A 21,595-nucleotide genomic window follows, 5' to 3' on the forward strand; every position below is an offset into this window, starting at 1 on the left:
CCCTGTATTTTTTTAACTTCTAAACTTTCCTACTTCTCTTTAATAATCTGAGATAACTCCTTCTCACTCAGCTTTATCCTCCTGTCTTCCAATGTCCACGTCTCAAAACAATTTTATACTAGAACCTTTTTCTTGCTTTTGTCTTCATCTGTTTCACTCTAATGTTAAATGATTACTAGTGGGAAGAAATTTCAAATCTAAATACCATGCTCCAACTTCTAAGTTTTTCAGTTTCATGTTTCTAACTCTTATCTCATACTTCTACATACTGTAATATTCTGCCACCATGTCAAGCCCTCAAAAACTCAGTATAAATAAAATACCATTTTTTTAGGAGAACAGTATCTATAAGATACTGCTTACATCTTAGAAGAATTACTATGGAAACAATATGATAAAAAGGAAAAATAGTGTTGTTGTTTTTTTTTTGGCCAAGGGGAAAAATTGAGTTTAAAAAGAGAATAGGCAGGAATATATATATAAAAGAGGATATGAAAGAAGACACTTAGGACTCAGAAAAATGTTTTACTTCAACAAATATATGCTGAATGAGTAGAACAGGAAATGAGGGAAAAAATGACTTAATAATTTCTTACAGGTTTAAGAAAGTGACAAGTGCTTTGAGAAGACAAAATTATGGTTTAACCCACAAGTCTTTGTTTGGAAAGATAAAGATTACTATCTACATGTTACCATAAAATGTTTATTTTAATCTATACCTTTTCAACATTTCTCACAAATTTGAGTTCTATTTGTTTCGTGTGAATGGTATATCACAGGAAACATTTTTTCCAAGATTAATTTTGAAAGTTGCAAGTACTGTTGCTTTGTAACCTTGAGACTAATGTTTACTGTAGAAAATCACATGTAATTGAGTGTTGTAGAAAAAGTGTTATGGCATGTAAAATATAAAACTTTGGAGGTCAATTTTGCTTATAACTGATATTTAAATACTGCTGTGAACATCAGATTGGTAATAACAATGATACGCTCTATGGGTATAAAATATAATTTCCAAATTAAGTTAGAAAAAAAATTAAAGTGTTTGTATCTGTGATGTTGTAGGGGTCCAACACAATGTAAAATCCACAGATCACTGGAGAAAGATCATAAAAATAAACGTCTTGGGCTAACATTGAAGTCCACCAAAATCAATCACCATCCTTTTCAATACTACTACCCTTTATTTAAAAAAAAGGCTTGCTAACTGTCCTTACCTATTTGTTATGTATACAGATATTGTTCCCTCCATCTACAATGCCTGATATACACCATCCCTGTTATTTATATCAGATTCAAGATAGCTTCAAAGAAGTCTTCACAGTTGTTTTAATACAAGTCAAAATGTATCTGTCTTCTGGCAAACAATCTGCTCTTGATCGCTCATTATCTTTGGCACCTAACACTAATAGTTACCTCACTATACATAGTATGTATCTGCATTATAAGATAATATTTAATACTATCTGCATATAGAGCATATCTCCTTTCCTGGAGGATAGTCACTTGAAGGCAGAAATACTTTATTAATGTCTATATACCCCACAGGTCTAGGGAAATACAATGTCCATGGTAGATGCTTAAAATTTTGTGAATCATTTCAACTCTTACCTATTGAGAACCATCACTGAGAGTCAGTGTCTTTTTTCCCAGCTCTGATGTATTCTCATGTAACTCACATTTTCTTGAGAAATGTGAATAAAGGACAGAGAATAAGCCTGGTTGAGACTTTTGGTTTGCAGTGATCTAATTCTCCCAAATTTTACTACACATTATTTGACACTCTAAGTGGTTTCAGTGTGACCAACATATATTTTGATTTATCTTAGACATATATTCATGAATGACTAATGAACACTGATTCATATGAAAAAGTTCTCACCTTGTGATAATTTCCAATATTTTATTATAGTTTGCAAAATATCCTCACTATAGTACTTCAGCAAATGTAATTTCAGTTGCTAAAATATTCACCATGACTACAGTTGTTGGCAATATTAAATAATTCTCGTTGCTGCGTGATGTTAGCTGCAGCTTAAATTTCAAGTCATGGAGTATTATTAATCTTATATGGTTAGAAATAATTTCCAGATCAATGAATCAATGTTATCTTAATATTCTGTGTCTTTAATTTTTGTACCACATTTATTTTGTGAGTGGGTTTCATAAAAGACAGTTGCTTGGTGTTGCGAAGCTCATTATCTTGGGATTTTGTCCAGAGCTGAATTCCCTTTGTGATCAAAGGTCAAAGAGAACACATCCCTAAGCTATTGAACCATGCTGATTTGATGGGCAGGCCATATATAGTAAAGTGAAAAGGAGGGAACTTTCTCTGCAAATACTTAAAGATACTTTACTGAAAAGCAAAGACATTTTGCAGTAGAAGTAGTCTCTATAATGTGTGTGTGTGTATGTATATGCGTGTGTGTGTGTGTGTGTGTATACACATATATACATATATACATTTGTGTGTGCTTTGCTAAGTAAAATAATTTTAGAGTTGGTAGCAGTCAATCAATGCTCACACCTGCAAAGTGCTTAAACATTTATAAAAGGCTTCCACAAACATTCTATTAGTTGACTTACAGAATGGGAACAATTTATAACAACGAGTAATTTCAGCCTCAGAGGCTTAAAGAGAATGTTATGCTCTGGGCTGCGTAACTCATTCATGGCAGGGTAAATATTTGAACCCAGGTCAGTTTATACTATATCTGTCCCCCACACCCATGTTGATGTGTTGATAACTCAACTACCATTGAGTTTTTCTGCCCCTCTTCTAGTTTCCACTTAATGTTAGTTCACACATTTATAATGTGCATATTGAGGATAGAAGAAGCACAGAAGATCAATAATGAAAAGTACATTCATTGATGGTAATAAGTTTTCTCCCTTTTCCTATGTTGATAAAAACAAACTTGCCCCTTCTCCTGTCTATTAGGGATAAGTCAGGCCTACTCAGTCAATCTAGACAGCCCTTCACATATACTCTTGCCTTTCAAGCAGGGTTTTGCTTTTTCAGATTTGATACTGGGGAGGGTGAAAAGAGGAGATCCCATTAGAAAGGAATCTGAAGGAATGAGGTGAGAAACATCGGTGAAAAGGATTATCTGTGACTCATTTGGTATATTGAGCTAGTGACCAAGTAGAGTATGGGTTCATATAGAGTTATACATTTGGGTATATTGAAGCCTTGGGTGTCAGTGTGATCACCCAAGCAGAATATGCAGTAAGAATTAAAAGGGTAAAGGATGGGTCTAGAGACACAGTCTATGGGGAAGATAGATACAGGGAAGTTTGAAAGAGAACACTACCAGTATTCTTCACAAAGTTTTTTGTTGTTTTTTTTTTAAGATGTTCACATGAAACATTAAAGTTATTTCAACTTTCACATAAATGTACAACTTACTCATGTGTCACTGAAGTCAGAAAAATTAAGAATTGAATAATATGGTAATGAAAGTAACTTTGAAAGATTTGACAAATATTTTCTTATTGTGACTACTTATACAATGATGCATTATTTTAAAAGGCAGTGATATTTACAAAGTGTATGACAAAAGATAGAATAATCAATTTGATATACTAAATGCTAACTTTAAACAAATATGTTAACATAAATTTACTCAATGTGTAGCCTTTATGGTATAATTCTCTACAAAATGAAAATTAGAATAAGGTAAGTGAGCATAATATGTACATTTATCCATTTCAACTAGTCAAACTTAGTTATTATCAATACTAATGAAAGCACATTTCCATATATTTAGCCTTCAAAACCCTACTCAAATTTTATCCCTTCTTTGGCATCTTTACACATTTCATTAAATAGGAATCAATTGTCTTCATTATCTAAAACTCATTTACTTAAACAAAAAAGTTAGGTATTTTTTCTTATTATGAACTAATACATATAATAACCTATATACACATGCCATTATGTTTAAACACGTACAGGATTTTACTTCCATCCTGTTTTGTAACCTCATTTTTTTTAATCTCTGGAAAACATGGTGATGATTTTTTCATGACCACCTTCTATAATACCTTTTCTTATGAAAAACTTTGATGAATTATTGTAAGTTTTGTATTTTCTGACTATCATAATATACATTGTGAAGACATCAGAAAAGTGTTAAAAATAAAAATAGAATAAAAATCATGTATGTCTCTTTTCTATATCATTTTCTCTATAAATGCACAAATGTTATCCATAAAGAATTTTTAATCCGCTTTTTCAATTTTAAAAGTATACCTGTTCCTTCTTCCATATCATAAATATCCTTCTAAACTATCTGTTTTAATAGATCTATAGAATTTCACTCTTTGAAAAAAATCTATTTGATAAACACTATCCAATTAAGTATTTGGGCTGTTCATTATTTTCACTGATATTACAACAGACTGAGAAATATCCTTTAAATCTTTTCATGCATCCATAATTATTTTCTTACATTAAATCACTAGATATAGAATTGTTATTTATTAATATATTTGATAAACAGACTAAGTATTTATTGCATGGTTCTTCTATCTTTTATAGCACTTGCCATACTATTCTGGGATTGGCTTATCTTCTTTACTAATCTTTGAATTTGTGGAAGGCAGATATTCTATATAACTTAACATAAGACATGTATATAAGTCCTAGTATCTAGATCTTAAAAAGTATATATTTTTTAAATTAAATTGTATAAAATATATTCCATCCCCTAAAGCTATAGTGTATTACTCTAGTCAACCCACAAAAGTTTTATATTCATGTCTCTAGGTGATATATACATTCTTGGCTTATGAATTCATGAAGGTACAGACTCAGGGAGGATCATAATTAGAATCTGTGCAACAAAAGGTGTATTTGACCTCTACTTTTGATCTCTTGAAAACCAGAAATCAAAGATTCTTTTGAATTACTGGATTATCTGTCTGCTCTAATTACATGACTCTGCAAGTGACAAAATTCAGGGTCCTTAAGGGTAACTCAGCCCTTAGGTGCCTGCCATTAAGGAGGGTCTAGAATAATGTGTCAGTTTGAAATGCTTAATGGGAACTCTGTGTTCCCACTTAGGTCACTTATAGAAATAGCCTTCCCTCCTTACCCCCAAGTACTATATGCAGTTTTATCTTTTATTCTACTTATACTTCAGGCATTGACCCTCATTTCAGAAAGAAACCCATCCTTAACTACCTGTTCTATTACTTAAAGTTAAAAAGAAGAGAAAGAATATCCAATGACTTTAAAGCACACAGAATTTTACAACTACTATAATCTTTTAAAGAAATGCCATAGCCCGATATCTTAAAAGGCTCAATGGAGTTACTTTATGAACTGTGTGTATATAGGAGTAGGAAAGATGCACATACTATGTCTTGGAGAACTGAACTCACCTGGACCTGAAGCCCATCACTTCCTTCAATGCTGGTGCCAACATGCCATCAGTCAGACACCCTTAACTAGAGTTATCATGGGCCAGGAACTGCTTGCTTTTTATTCCCACCTGGAACAAAATACAGTGTCAGTCACATTTTTTTCATGTTTCTTCAGCATAATAACATATTCATTGTGTTATCTTTTCCTGTCACATTAGACTCTCATTTATCAGAATGCTCAACACAAAGGAAAGAAGCATAAACTCTTCACCTCTATAATTCACACCTCAGTGATTAATATAGCACCTGTGTGAGTCAAAGGGACCATGGATATTTCTTATAAAACGTTCCTTATAAAAGATTTATTATTTTAGTGCAATTAATACTCTCCATTTGGTTTAATTGATGTGTTAATTTAGGAAGCCATTTTCTATATATTGTCCTCAGAGACTGTAAATCAAAATACATTTTTAAACCCGAGAAGGAAGCTAATGTTGACAATATTTCATTTTCAGAATTCCTTTTTTTTCCCACCGCAAAAAGGAATCTCAGTAGGAAACAGAATTTAATAATGCAATTCCATCGGTTTGATGCCTGCCCTAGTTTAAACTCCTCAAATTGAGAGACATTGATGAAGAACACTCATGTTTCCTCAAATGCACCAGGGCGTTGCTGCTTTGGAACACAAGGTGAAAACAGACCTTTCAACTACTCGATAAAGTTACAGCCTTCGCAAAAACCTCAGAGCTGAGTCGCCTTTGTGAATGGGGTGTGTTAGGACCTTCCAGTCCCCACAATTAGAGCCACCTGATTTCCCCAGTGCTCTCAGCCATACTCCAGTCCAATGCACAATCGGGAGGTTTAAGGAAACATCCAAGAGGTATAGCAGTACGCCAATCACGCTGCCATTTGTCCAGCCAGCACTTGCTTTGCCTTTGTCCCCTTCCCCGGGATCTGGAGTTTACCCTGAACTGAATCTCATGATGGGGCTCCTGCTATTTGCTGACCTTCCTCCTGATGCTCACTGCCTAGCCAAACACTCAGAACCAGGGCTGAGCAGGTTGATCTACCGGCCAGGGCTCCCTCTTTCTTCTTGCTATACCTTCTTGGCACTAATTGCTTATTTGACTCACCACCTGATACCTGGCACCACCCTCTGTGAATGAATAACGTGGCTCCATGTACTTCAAGACATGCAAAGCCTGTCTTCAAGTGTCAATTTAGCAACCACCTGTTTTGTCCTATCTTGTTATTCACTTGGATTAAGAGTTTCTGTCTAGGTAGTGCAATGGCAAACATGCAAGAAAGGCCTACTTGGATTCCTTTATAGAACCCAAACCTTAAGAATGATTGTTCTTTCCTTGAAGTGCTCTTAAAATTCAGATTTCTCTCCATCTGGAATCCATCCTATCCCTTTCATTTCTTAAACTACTGCAACAAGGGACTTTCATCAGCTCTCACTTAGGTAATAACTTCCTAAATGTTGATATGGTGCCAACTGAAAACAGATAGCACTTTAAAATTAGGATTATTTGAAGAGACTTTAATAAAAACTTATTTACAAAACAGTGGGGAGGGGCTTCCCTGGTGGCACAGTGGTTGAGAATCTGCCTGCCAATGCAGGAGAAACGGGTTCGAGCCCTGGTCTGGGAAGATCCCACATGCCACGGAGCAACTGGGCCCGTGAGCCACAACTACTGAGCCTGCGCGTCTGGAGCCTGTGCTCCGCAACAAGAGAGGCCGCGATAGTGAGAGGCCCGCGCACCGCGATGAAGAGTGGCCCCCGCTCGCCACAACTAGAGAAAGCCCTCGCACAGAAACGAAGACCCAACACAGCCAAAAATAAATAAATAAATTTATTTAAAAAAAACAAGAACAAAAACAGTGGGTGGTTACGTAAGGAAACCACAAGGGAAGGTGAGTTGTTCTCACCCCAGGCCTGCAGGGACAAGGACGGGGAACAGTTACTGTCACCTAGGAGTCAGGCATGCAGAGAAGGCCTCCTGGAGATTAGCAGTGATCTTTCCTTGGGAGTCCCAGGTAGCACAAGCTGGCAGGATGGAAGGGAGCCCTAGGATAAAATGTTCTCCTATTTTCCCCTCCCTCTGGTTTCCTTCCTATACTACCTATGAGACCAACCACACTGGAATCCTAAGAGCATAAAAGTCTGTTGATAAGCTCCATCCAGGCTAGTTTCCAGTTTTAGAGAATAGGATGGAGAAAGGTAGAGAGGGCATCTGAAAGAACAGAAGAGATCCAGCAAACACTCTAATTCATACTTTGGAGCATCAAATTTGGAATCAGATATAAATCCGAGTCCTAGCTCTACCTACATGTATAACTCTAGACAAATAACCTAATTTTTTTTTTATTTGTCAGTATCATTATCTGTACAATGGGGATAATATGTACTTCAGAGTTTTGTTAAGATTAGACGGCATAGGGCTTCCCTGGTGGTGCAGTGGTTGGGAATCTGTCTGCTAATGCAGGGGACACGGGTTCGAGGCCTGGTCTGGGAAGATCCCACATGCCACGGAGCAACTAGGCCCGTGAGCCACAACTACTGAGCCTGCACGTCTGGAGCCTGTGCTCCGCAACAAGAGAGGCCACGACAGGGAGAGGCCCGCGCACCGCGATGAAGAGTGGCCCCCGCTTGCCGCAACGAGAGAAAGCCCTCGCACAGAAACGAAGACCCAACACAGCCATAAATAAATAAATAAATTAATTAATTAAAAAAAAAATCTTTCTTCTTAAAAAAAAAAGGTTAGACGGCATGATGTAGCTAGAGCACATACTAAGTACTTAACACTAGCAGTAGTGGCAGTAATTCCTCTCAAAATGTAAACACACACACACACACACACACACACAGTCTTGCTAAAATCTTCAGACCTTGTTCCAACAGACCACGTGTTTAAGTCTGATTTTCCTAAGTGTTCTTCTTTCTGCTTAAGAATTTTTTCTCCCCCCCCCATGCCAACCCCTGTTGTCTAGAAAATTCTTACTCAGATTTTAAAGTCTGTAATATGATATGAAGGCTCTCTCCGGTCTCTCTCAGGAAAGGGGAACCATACACTCTTTCTCCATGACACACATCACTCCACAAAGCAATTAGACCATGCTTGTCCTCTTAGTTGACTGTGAACTCCCCGAGGGAAAGAAAAGCTTAGGTCTGACAGATCTGTATCCTCAGAAGGAGGTTCATTGTCCCTCAGAACGAGGTTCATTGCCAGATCCTTAGTAGATACTCAATAAATATTAAGTGAATAAATGAATATGTATTACTAGATTAAGTCTGTTACAATATAAGGCAAAGGCTCAGTAACTCCTTCCTTCTTTGCCCATAGGGCAGATCAACCTGTAACAATTGCTCATGGTGGGGACTAAGAAAGTCAAGAAAACTGAAGAGATCCCAAAGGAAAATCCAAGCAACTTTGTCATTTTTCCTGGGACAGCCTTGCTGGAAAATTCACCTCATTCATTTCAAGTGTGCCAGAAGCACTAGTCCTAATTGAATTCATTCAGTAACTCAAAAAACTACTTAACTCTGACTACAAACACCTCTATGTACCTGATGCATTTGAGTAATAAAACAACCAGCTGGATTACCAACATTCTCTCAATGAGTAACCAAAAGTTTTTCCCCTCCAATTAAATATATTCTGCTTTGTGAATAGGTAATTAATTTGCATCAGTCTAAGTCTCACAAAATGGTATAAAGGACAAAGTCTCACTCCCACTTGCTTCCATCCCTTTCCATTTGTCACCCTCAACAAGACAACATTTACTGGCATCTGTGTACCCTTGCTAAATTTCTTCCTGCAAATAGAGTTATGTATGTGTATTCTCACTCCTCACCCCACCCTTAAAAAACCTGTATGCTTTACCCACTATTATGAGCATTTTTTCCCACCCAAAGTAACTTTGAGGTCTTTTATACTAGCAAATAAACAGTATCTTCATCATATTCAGCTTCATGTATTTCTGTTCTGAAATACTGTAAGTTCTTTAACCAGACTCCCCAAAGATTTGTTTTTCAAAACTTCCACTGTTCTTAAGAGGCTATAATAAATGACTCAGTATAAGTAAGTTAGTATCTCATAGGTCCCCATCTGTAGGATACATTCCTACAAGTATGTAGAGGGAGTTCACAGGTGAATGCATTTGTAACTTTCAAATAGATTGACCAATGACCCTCCTTGAGAATCAAACAAATTTACGCTCTCACCAGCAGTCTGAAAAATTATGAGTGGGTTTAAGTATCTTTTAGATACACAATATCCCTTGTTATCTTTCTTTGTGAAATTTCTACTATCAGCCTTCACCATTTTTATTATTCCAGCTGCAGTTCAACACATTCTTTCTTATACTGTGTGTTTTCAAAATGAAGCAAAGTCATTAACGACATGAGCAAAATATTCCTCTATGTTTAGATTTTTTCAAACTTTTGTGCCCAGCTTCCTGCAATCCTATACATCCTGGAAAGCTAAACATCAGAAAGAGGTCCCACAGTGTCCTCTGGTGGCGACCTACTTCATCGCAGCTTCCCTGCATTAACTGTGGGGCAGAAGGCTGATGTTAGACTCTGTTAGCCTCTTAGCCTAATTCAAGTCTCTTCACCCCTAACACAGTATGAAACTACACCCATGACTTTAGAGCTCAGTCAGCCTTTAAGGAACCAAATTTGTGCTTTCAACAAATTGGTGGGTGTCCTAATAGGCAGGGTTCATTTCTTTTGTTTTTGTTGTTTTTTTGTTTCTTTGGTTTTTTTTTTTCTTTTTCCCCTAGTTGCTTTTAAATATGTCCTGGAGTACATTTTCAGTGAGCTGCAGTGCAGGCTTGTATGGGCAGTCAGGCTCTGCTTCAGCCTTCCATCTCTATCAGTGAAATCCAAAGGACTATCATCACTCTGTAGAAATTCTAGTACTAAAAAATATCAAAGCCAGCTTAGTCAGAAACTTGAAATTCATTTCATTTCATTCATTCATTCCACAAGTATTTGGAATACTATATGCAGTGTCCTAAGCGCTTGTGAATTTTTCAGTAAAGAAAGTAGACAAAAAATCCGTCTTCTTGGAGCATGTGTTCTAGTTGGAGGAAACAGAAAACAAGAAATTAAGCAAATACACCATATTAAAAGACATGGGTCTGTGAGAGAGTATGTGGGGAAGGGGGCTGTTTCAACTTGAACTAGAGAGAGAGAGGGTTGGCCTCTTTGAGACAGTAGCATCTGAGTACGAACTTGAAGGAAGAACAGGAACTGTGCAGTCCCCAGGAGGAAGGGCCTCCTAGGACACAGAGGCAGCCTGAAGGCCATAGCCTACTTGGTAGGTGTAGCAGTACACACGAGAAGGATGCCCTTTGAGAATGAACAGACCTTTCCACCCAGCTGCTAGGAATGCTGTCAAACGTCAGCCCCAGTTCTCATCCCACTTTGAAACTGGCCTAAGCTGGCTGTGCTGTGTCACCAAGGCTTCCCTCAAGGGCAGCCTTGCACCCCATGACTAGTGGATGATGAGCGTAAAGGTGTGGTCTGTAGTCACAAGGCAGGACAGCTCCCTGGGTTGCTGGCTGAGGCTTTTGTGGAGATCGCATTGAAGCCCATTTTGCTTGCCTACCCCGACTTTCTTCCCCTTTCTCTGACAGATGTTGATCCCCAGAACACTCCCCATAAACTTCCTGCATACTCCTTTGTTTCAGTGTGCACAGCTGAGGAGCAGCAAGGTATCAAATCCAATACAGCATTCATTAATTCTTACAAGTATTTAGTCAGTGTCTACCATAAGCTAGCACTAATTTTGGTGCTTAGAATATAGCAGTTAAAAAAAGTTGTTTTTTCTTATGAAGATTAAATTAGTACAGAAGGCAAATTTAATAAGATACTTTGTAAATAACATAGCAATTAATGCTAAGGCCAAAAAGAATCAAAAGTCTGTAAGCAATGTCTGGGAGGGAAGTTGTAATTTTTTTAATTGGAAAATTTTTAATCAGTAACTTTGTATAAAATTGAAGTATATGCAATTTCATAGATAAGAGTCAGGCAAATTCTTACAAAGTCAAAATTTGAGTAAAGACCTGAAGGAAATGAGGGCATCAGCCTTGTGGATAACTGGGAGAAAGCATTCTAGGCACAGGAAACATGAAGGACAAAGTCTACGAGATTAGATTGTTTAAAAAACATCATGAGGACTTCCCTGGTGGCACAGTGGTTAAGAATCTGCCTGACAATGCAGGGGACACCAGTTCGATCCCTGGTTCGGGGAGATCCCACATGCCGCGGAGCAACTAAGTCCATGCGCCACAACTATTGAGCCTGAGCTCTAGAGCCTGCGTGCCGCAACTACTGAGCTCGTGTGCTGCAACTACTGAAGCCCGTGCTCCGCAACAAGAGAAGCCACCACAATGAGGAGCCCACACACTGCAATGAAGAGTAGCCCCTGCTTGCCGCAACTAGAGAAAGCCCACGTACAGCAACGAGCGCAGCCAAAAATAAAAACAAATAAAAAACAGCACGAGATCCAATTTGTTAGGAACAGATTGAGACAGAAGAGAAGAGGAAGTCAGAGAGTAATGAAGAGACATTATCTAAAACTGAATAGGTTATCACAGGCATTAGATGTACATCTCCAAATGAGATGGCAACCCAATGGAGGGGTAGAAACCGTTTCTGAGTAGTTCGGTTTCTGAGTAGAAACCGAACAGGATGTCTCTGGCTGGAATTTGAGAAGAGAATGAAAGGGAATAAAGTCAGAAGCAGGGAAGCAAGACTACTGCAGCAATCTAGAAAAGAGATGAATGTGGCTTGAACTAGAGCAGAAACAGTAGAGGCAGCAAGGAATGGTTAGAATATGGATGTATCTAAAGATAGAAAAGATGCGATTTGCCAAGAGGTGCTTCATCTAATACCCCATGTTGAACAACCCCATGGTTTCAGGTCTAAGCACAATAGGGAAAATAGTGTTGGCATCTACTTGAAGCAAGGCTTAGAGGGAATTAAAGGGATACATTGTAAAACTGGTAATTTCCAAATGCCCATTAGGCATCCAAATGAAGATGTCAAATAGAGAGCTAGGTAAACGTACCTGAGATGGGGGGTGGGGGGGGGAGTGCCTAGAAATGTAGATTTCTAAGTCATTAGAACATAGATGTTACTAAAAAGCCCCGAGATAAGGAGTGAGTATGGTTTGGAAAGAAAGAGGTCCAAGGACTGAAGCCTTGGGTACTTCAACTTTTATTAGAGATTCAAAGAGTGAAGAGAAACCAGCAAAGAATGAAGTGGCTAGTGAGGTATGCAGGGAAGTTAGAGAGTGGTGTTCCAGAAGCTGAGTGGAAACTGGTTAAAATAGCAGAGAATGTTGAACTGTGTCAACTCTAGCTGATAAGTCATGTGAGATGAAGACTGGGGATTGTCATTGTATTTACAGTGTAGAGATCATGTGTAACCGTGATAAAAGGAGTCTTAGTGAAATGGTGAGGAGGATGCTAGAATAGTGAGGAATAAAGACAAGTCCAGAGGGGAGATATTGAAGAGCATGTATACTATTTTCATGCACAAGTTAATGCAGACCAGATTTACCTCAAAAAGCAAGCCTTAGTAAGTTAAGAGATAGAAATCCTACAAATTATGTACCCTCAATACAATGGAAATAAGTTGAAAGCCAGTAAAAAAAGGATAACACACAAACCAACAACCTTCATGTCTGAATTTTTTTTTTAAATGTAAGTAACTAGACAAGAAATATTAGTTTAATTTAAAAACAACATAAACTGAATGACAATAGAACTATGATGTACTGAAGCCTGAGAAGCCTTTTGGATCCTACCCTCTCTCCCATGTTTCCCTTTCACAGGCTAAATATTGCTTCTAGAAAAGTACTTAGAAGATTTGCCACACAAGCAAAAATCACCATTTTGTACCTTATTTCTAAAATAATTTGACTATGTGCTCATCTTCCTCACTAGGCTGTAGGCAATTTCAAAGCAAGTCCTTACTCATTTTGATAATATGTAGCACTCGGCAAAACAGCTAAGTAGGTGGGCAGTACTCAATGCATGCCTATTTAATGAATGAAAGAGATGAATTCATGGACAATTGGATGTATTACAACTTGGTAAGTAGAACTAAGGGGTGTACAAAGTCAGTGCATGGCTGAAAAGATCTACATTATTGAGTGGCATGTAGGACGTCAATTAAATTGTGTGGAATTAATTTTTTAAGAAAAATTCACTCTTCAAACTAGCTGCAAAAATAAACTTCCAGAAAAAGTGCAGGGTTCAATAGCTGCTTATCAACTCCCAAAGAGATCCACTCCTGAGGCTTGCTCTGACCTTTCACCTGGCTCTTCCTGATGTGTACCTCTTACTGCAGAAGGGAAACACACTTTTTTTTTTTTCCAACTGCATGTCTCCAAACTACTGCACCCCCAAACCTCCCCCATAGACTTTAGCTTCCTGGAGTACAATTTGGTCAGTGCAAAGGCTGAAAAGGTTCTCACATAAATTCCTTAATGCCTTGACAGACATCTAAGCTCTAAAGCTACCAATGTTGTTTTTCCCAATTCATGCCTGGAAACAAAGATATTTCCACAATAAAATTAGAAGTAAAAACTCATACGAGTCCCCCATAACATAAAATGTTTTAATTGAAGCAAAATGTTCTGTGAAGCAAAACTATGAATATGTGCTGACTCATTATCTTTTTTATAATGTAAATGACAGAATGAATAATGATTATATGCATGAAAATTCTGATTTTGGAGGCCATGCAGAGAGTTCTATTTGCTTATGAAAACCAGAAAATGTCTGAAAATATAAAAGGAGATTAGCCCAAGAGCCTAAAAATACCACAAAAGAAATCATCTTTTATAAAAAAAAAAAAAGAAAAAAAAATTACTTGGTTGAGCTAAAGAGTTGACATTTCCCTTTATCATGTATTTCTACATATAGAAGAAGCTTATTCAATATGGTGAGCAGTTTGATTATACCAATTCCTCATTTAGCTTTCAACAATGCACCTTGGAATAGTATATTAAACTTAGGTGTCAAAATCCTTTGCTAGTTATATTTAACATGGGCTCTCAGGATGACAATAAAATTAAAACTATGGCATGTAAGCAGTGAAAGGCCAAGTTAGATTTTCATCCTGATTCTTGGTTCTCAAGACTAAACTTATCTTCCAAGAAGAGACCTTTTCTTCACATAACATTTGTGAAACTAGGCAAATATTTTTTGCTCACAAAGATCTGAGTAATGTGCCTATCAAGTTTATTTTATTAAATTGGTCATCCCTGAGAGTGAATAACTCTATCTCTACATAGGACAAATCAAGAAAAGTGGCAATAGAGGAAGACGACTATTCAGGAACGTCATTAGTCTGGAAGGAAGCTATAGTCTCCTTGTTGAAGGAATATCCTGCTTGCAAAGTATCACTTTTTTCCCCCTTGACTTTATTAAGGGAACAGAGAGAAGGCAAAAATGAAAATTCAGAGCATGAAGAGTCGCCAAGATGTTTGTTGACGATCTTAAGATCTATTAGTTGTTTGCCTTCTGTGGTCCTCATTGCTCAAGACCCTATTTCAAAGTCAACTTTATGAAGATGAGACTATTCCCCTCAAAGTACAGGTAGTTGTTCCCTTTACTGTACTTATGAACTGCACTGTCATTTTCTATCAGCGCAATTATCACTGTTTTGTTTTGTTTTTAAACAGGGCTGTCCTCCCTCGTGAAATAAGAATATTTCAAGAAGAGATATGCAACCCTTATTGCTGCCACTCTTTTCTCCTCCTATCTGCCCTCAACCCACTCTATCTCCAGGACCTAATATCATGCCTGGAAAACAGTAAGTTATTTTGAGTGCTTAGTGATAAAATGGCTGAAGAAAACGTGAAAAATGTCAAAGTTAAAGGCAAGAAAAAAGCAAAATTTAGAGATAAGTTAAAAGTCAAATAGCCATGCACTTCCAGCTTCTCTTTAGAGAGTCATTTGTTTACCTGATGACCCAATACTCTGCTACATCTATTTCTTACAAAGGTATAATTTTAAGGATAAATATGCAGTACTTAGCCAAACATTTTAAAAAGTGTGCCCAAAAAATTTCTGTGATCCAATGGCAGTGACTCAGAACCATTGTTACAAAAGAGAAAGGACAATATTATCAGCCTAACACTCCCACCAAAATTGACAGTACCGTGTAAGACATGCTCTGAGTAGGAGCAAAGGAAGAGAGGATTGAAGAGATTTTATGACAATGAGAGGATAATTGCAAAAAACAAGATGACAGTCAAAGTATAAAAGCTATTTGAAATGAAATTAAAACATCTAGTACTAGAGTTACACTGTATAAATAAAAGAATATTAAAGTGCAGTGAGAAAAATAATAATATTAAAGTGCACTGTAACTGATACAATGGCAGGACGGTGGGTATAAGATTCCTGCGGTAGGGTGAAGGGTAACCAATACAAGAATACAGATGTTTAGAAAAGTAAGTCAGATAAAGTTCAAACAGAAGGGCAAAAAGATAGCATCAATGATTTTCTGATATATTTCATTTTCCCCTCGAGGATCTTTGTAAAATCTTCAATTACAAAATGTTTTCATTAATGAATGTTTGAGTTCCCGATTCTTTATACTTTAAGGGAAGTAGTAGGTATTTCTAAACATTTTAAATGGTTTTTAAGATTGAAACTAAAGCTCAGCATTCTCCACACCAGGGCTTCCCATCCTTCACAGGACATGTAGGTTTTTAAAATTCTCTTCCCCTATTTCCTTTCCTCGTTTCATTTGTCCTTTATTTTTCTTACCTGGGAGTGTCCCTCATAACACTAGTAGGACATAATTATTTCTGACTTCTGGACAAATTGGGTTAAAGACAGTGGGGAACATGCAGGACACTGGACAGCCTCTGAAGAAGGATCTGGGGGCGGGATTACTCATTGGTCTGAAAGTAAGAGATGCCATTTCTGGTTGTATTTAGGGTGGGGATAATCCATGACATGCAAACACATTTCAAGCACTAAGGCTTTTTTTTACCTGTGGTTAATTAGGATCAAATGTAGGATAAAGGTGAAATACTAGCTATTTGTAGCCCTCTAATAGTACAGGGACAATGATAATTGCGGAGAGATCTGGCTTCTGTTAAATGAATTAGAAGCCTTCATTCCGATAAAAGGAATAGGCTCAGGATAATCCAACTCTAACTCAAATCAAGCCATAAAAGCCCAAGGTCCTCTACTAAAGATTTTGAAGATATTCTCACCTCCTTGAGTTGAAAGGCAGACTGCTCTGAAAAATCAGACCTAAGATTTAATTGCAAAGGTGGAAGAACTGCACAGGAAACCAAGTGTGGAGAGACCTGTAACAAAGTCATGGCCCTTAAACAGTGTGGGAAAGGAAGTCCTATGACGGAACTTTTGAGTGGATGAGCCTGCAAATTGTGAACTCCTGAATTCCTCTGAATCCTCTGGGTCAGTAAAAGCAGTGCCCTTGGTCATTGAGAAAAGTCACAACTCCCCTTGCCTGGGCAATGTATAAGGATATTACTTAAAATTAGATTTTGCAAAAGATAATGTTATTCTCCTCAAGATCCCAGGTTACAACCCCTCCTTGCCTTCAGGCTAATCACAAGGGTGAGGTCTCAGCACAATCTGAATGGAGAAGTGCAATCTCTGCTTTGGGAGAAAATAGTTTATACACCCGAGGACTGCAGTACCTAGCTAATATACTAGAGCAGGAGCCAAGGTTAAACCTGTGGGAGTCTACTCAGTTCATTAGTCCAGAGTTGAGGGGGAGGCAACATACAGCTGGATAAGTGGAGAATTTGACTCACCGAACCTATTCATCATGTGAATTCAATGTTGAGGCAGGAACACCTGGCCCAAATGTGTGCGTTGGGACAATTCTTTGAAACCTGCACACCATCATGGCCTGCAGCAAATGACACAGAGGTGTTAGGATGGTTTTTGGTAAGGCATTGATGAAGTTCATAGGTTTGGGATGATAGGAAAGTTAGGACAGATTTATTAGGTTAGAGAACTCACCACCTCATTTGTGTCCCTTGGGGAGCCCAGAGGACCCAGAGCTATTAAAGCAGTGAAACAGTACACTGGTGAAAAGGGAAAGAGTAACAAGGAAAAGCTCAAAACGTGGCTACGTTCTGTAGTACAGATGGAAGATGGGAGTTTAGTGGGCTCTGGGTATCAAGGAGGATAATGGGACTGCAGTACAGAAGCCAGTTACAGAAGCAAAGTCGAAGTAAAATACTATCATGCTTAGCAACACTACATTGGCTATCATGGTACCCTGCTCCACAGGCATTTTTGGCAACGACTAGTAGACCATGGTGCTCCTTGTGACAGAATTTATATGTAACTGACTAGGGTATTGTTCAATTATAAAAATGGAAAAAAAAATCGTGAGCAGAAACCTGACACAAGTCACTGCAGTGGAAAATTGCTGTCCCTTGCCCATTTTCTACAACCAAGTCAGTTCATAGACTTGTGAGTCCACTGACTGAATGGACACGTGGCTCCTGTTGAGGAGGTGCTCTGCAACACCACGGTACATACATATTCTTAAAACGTATATACATATATTCCCCGAAGAGCTCCAGGGCCATTTGCCAGACTAAACGTTTACTGGGAAAAGGAGAATACACAGAATTCAGACTGTTTGCATTAAGATCTAACACTGGAAATAAAATACTTGAAATACTATCATATTAGAGTGAGGGCTTATGGAACCCAGGGGATAAATTATGTTTATTCCAAGTCCATCATACAATGTTTCTGATATGTCTGCAGATCCATCTAGCAATTATTTCCCTGAGAACTAAACATGGGAATTTCGTAAATGCATTCACAGGAGCGATAGACTTAACTAGCAGCACTCCCACATTGGTTCCCAAAGCTGTGGGGTAAGGAACATTATGGTAGCAAGCAGAGAGTGGAAGCCCCTGAGAATGTCCCTTACAGTTTTAGCCAAGACAGTAAATCACATGCAATAACGAATCTTAGAATTACAGAAATTAGTGGTACCAAAGACCTGAAGAATACAAAGGTGGTGATTCACATTATATCCCCATTCATCTGTTTTGTTCATGAATTTTTTTTTTTTTTTTTTTTTTTTTTTTTTAAAGGTCATGATTGAGATGGTTAATTTTGTGTGTCAACTTGGCTGGGCCATGCTGCCCAGGTATGTGGTCAAACATTTTGTGTATTTCTGCAAGGGTGTTTTTGGATGAGATTAACACTGATATTAGTGGACTTTGAGTAAAGGAGATTGTTCTTCATAATGTAGGTAGGCCTCATCCAATTCACTGAAGGCCTGAATAGGACAAAGGACTGACACTCCCCCAGCAAGAGGGAACTTTGCCAGCAGACAGCTTTTGGAGCCTCAAACTGCAATGTCGTCTCTTCACTAGGTGTCCTCCTGATAGCCTTCACATTGGAACTGCAGCTTTTAGACTCCCTAATTGTATAAGTGAATTCTCCAAAGTAAATCTCTGTACACACAGACACACACACACCCATTGGCTCTTTCTCTGGAGAACCCTAATACAGTGATGGACTACCATGCAGAATGTGATATTTTAACTGTCTCTGATTTCAGTTTATCTGACTTACACTCAATGAAAACACCTCATTCCTGCATACTGCAATCATTGCTGAAGCAAAGTTTTGTGCATATTGTAAACAGTTTTTTTTGTAGATGCCACCTGAAAATGCTTTATCTCATGCCCATGCTACATACTTCTCACTTCCTGCCATAGTTTTATTGACATGTATATACCTTTAGACATAGAATACCTTGAAAAATTTGGTGTGCACACACTCAACATTCCAGTTAGCCTTCGAGCTGCCATGTGTATAAATGCAAGATTTCTTAGTTGTGTCTTTTAGCTGTACTTTTCCATCCAGGTACTACCTTGAAGGACTCTAGGTACTTAAGACCCTAGATTGGAAATCATTATTCAATGAACAGTCCCAAAAAACCCTTCTACTTACAGGGTCATATAATTTTCATATTTTACTACTAAGTTAACAATTTTTAAAATACTAGCTTTAAAAATGTTGTTCTAACATTTCGAATATGTCAATACTGCTCATAAGAACACAATTTCTAAAATATCTAAGATAGCAAGAAACAATTTTGTTCCTGGCTTAGAACAAGAGTATCAAATAATAGGCAGAAACAGAAAATCTCCTATTATTTATGAGGCCACTGAGTTAATAACTAGTTCACATTCATGGATTACTTTCCTTTTGAGTAAAACACTACAACATGCACATAAAAAATTCAAATGATGCCTGCTAAGTAGTTATCCCTCCTCCCACCACAAACAGTTCATTTTACCCATAGTAGTTTGTTTGTCTTTCAGAAATATTTGTGTACATCAACATTAATAGAGCAATCAATACAAGTAACTATATATGTAATGATAGTAAGATTTCTCATATAAGAGCTATTTTGATTAGCTGGAAAATATTACAAAGGAGTGAGATAGACTTATATCTTGTTTAGAATGAGATTCTAGGGTAAGATAAACTCAGTCTTAATATTAAACCCCTGTTAAAAGTAAACTCTCATTTAATTTTATAAGTAATTATAGACGTAAAAGGTAAAGGCCTCTCATTTAAAAAAAAAATAATACAGGATCAAACTAAATGAAGAAAAGCTTGCATTTCATCAAAGCAATGAACAGAGGACAGAGAAGCAACTTCTTCCCATCACAAATTAGGCATAGAAAGCACAAGTGGTCAGGTCCTCTTAAGCTTTCAGCCAAGGGGGTGAAAAATCTACAATGTAAGACTGAAAGGGAAACATCTAACTGAAAAATAATGAGTGAATGAGTGAGTAGATGAGTGAGTACTAAGCAGCCAAATTTGGCATGGGGTATCATGCTAGGAGTACCCAAAAGAATATAAAACAATAAAGAATATATATGTATTTAAGGCAGATTCTCTAAGTATTAAAATTCTAATGTATGTGGTTATTTTTAATTTTATGAATCACAAAATAATTTTATCCTACTAAGTTTTGTTATGCATCAGTTTGGTACCCAAATTTTGCTTCTCGTCTCTATCACCAACCTTAGCCACAACACTTAACTCTAAATATTCTGGACCATTAAGAAAATAATGTTACATCTCAAAGGACAAAGATTTTCCAGGATTGAGTGTAACTACATGTTCCTGACACAGCATCAAAGTACTCTTCCAGGGAGAGCCAAGACATTTTGAATTGTAATATTAAAATTAGAATAAAACCTTAAGATAGTATATTTCCAAACAAATATGACCTTCAAACTACCTGTTATTTTTGTTTCCTTTTAATCTTTTATAGTATATTAAATGCACTTAATTCTAGTCTTTATGTTCCAAAATTGTTCAGTATAATGTATGATCTTCTGTTCTTTAATAACTCAGAGAGATATTTCACTTTCCAACTTATTTGTAATATTATTCTTTGGCCTTTCTGGGGGAAGGAGAAAACGTAAATGATACTGAGGGGAAGCTTATCTCAACACTGACTGAAGTCAAACTTAAAATTAGACAAAATTTCTGAAAATGTCTGAGGCAGAAGTATTATGGAGATTGAGTACTGAGATTGTGGGTCAGATGATTAGAATTTATATATGAACATGAAAGCTTAAAACTCTCAAGCACTCCTTGGATTCAGAAGTATGATTGCTTTTAATATGTGCATGTGATTTTTAAAAGCTAGTTGACTATGTTTCATGTAGGAAGAAGCCAATAATATTTACAAAGATCAGACCTAAAACAGAATATAAGTTGTATAATATGATTTAGAATGTTGCCATGTGTTTAATCTTGTGTTCTTGAAGTATCCATTTTCCACAAAGGTAATTAGTGCGGGAAATAGTGAGGTGAATCAGACATGGGGATTATCCTTAAGGAACCAGTTACATAGTAACAGACATATCAATGTATTAGTAAATGAAAAGGCATAAAGCAAAAAGAGATTTTACTTTCTAGCGATGAAGGGACTAAACCAAATTTCCTCCACACAACCATGAGAGAATGAGTTACAGTAAATATCAAGTTTAAATATATGTTAGGTGAAAGTTTAAAGAAAATTGGGTATGTAATAACCAACCACTGGTGCTGAAAAGTTAAACTGCCACTTTCTTGAACCAGTTAAGAGTCAAAATAGATGAGAAAGGCTTAAGCTCAGGTTAGGTGGAAAGTTTGAGAACATCGTATTAAG

The 21,595-nt window shown here is 37.2% G+C and overlaps 1 protein-coding gene across 3 annotated transcripts in view; it reads right to left on the reverse strand.

The window, feature by feature from the left end:
- PTPRD (protein tyrosine phosphatase receptor type D) overlaps positions 1–21,595 on the reverse strand; it is a 2,148,784-nt gene that overhangs the window by 1,509,722 nt on the left and 617,467 nt on the right. For all 3 annotated transcript variants that reach the window (XM_082470803.1, XM_082470804.1, XM_082470805.1), the window contains one exon: positions 5,389–5,498. The gene's annotated coding sequence lies outside the window, so the exon portion shown is untranslated. The remainder of the gene's footprint in view (positions 1–5,388; positions 5,499–21,595) is intronic.

The sequence above is a fragment of the Balaenoptera physalus genome, assembly GCF_965194825.1.
Source record: "Balaenoptera physalus genome assembly, chromosome: 7".
NCBI classification, from domain to species: Eukaryota; Metazoa; Chordata; class Mammalia; order Artiodactyla; family Balaenopteridae; genus Balaenoptera; species Balaenoptera physalus.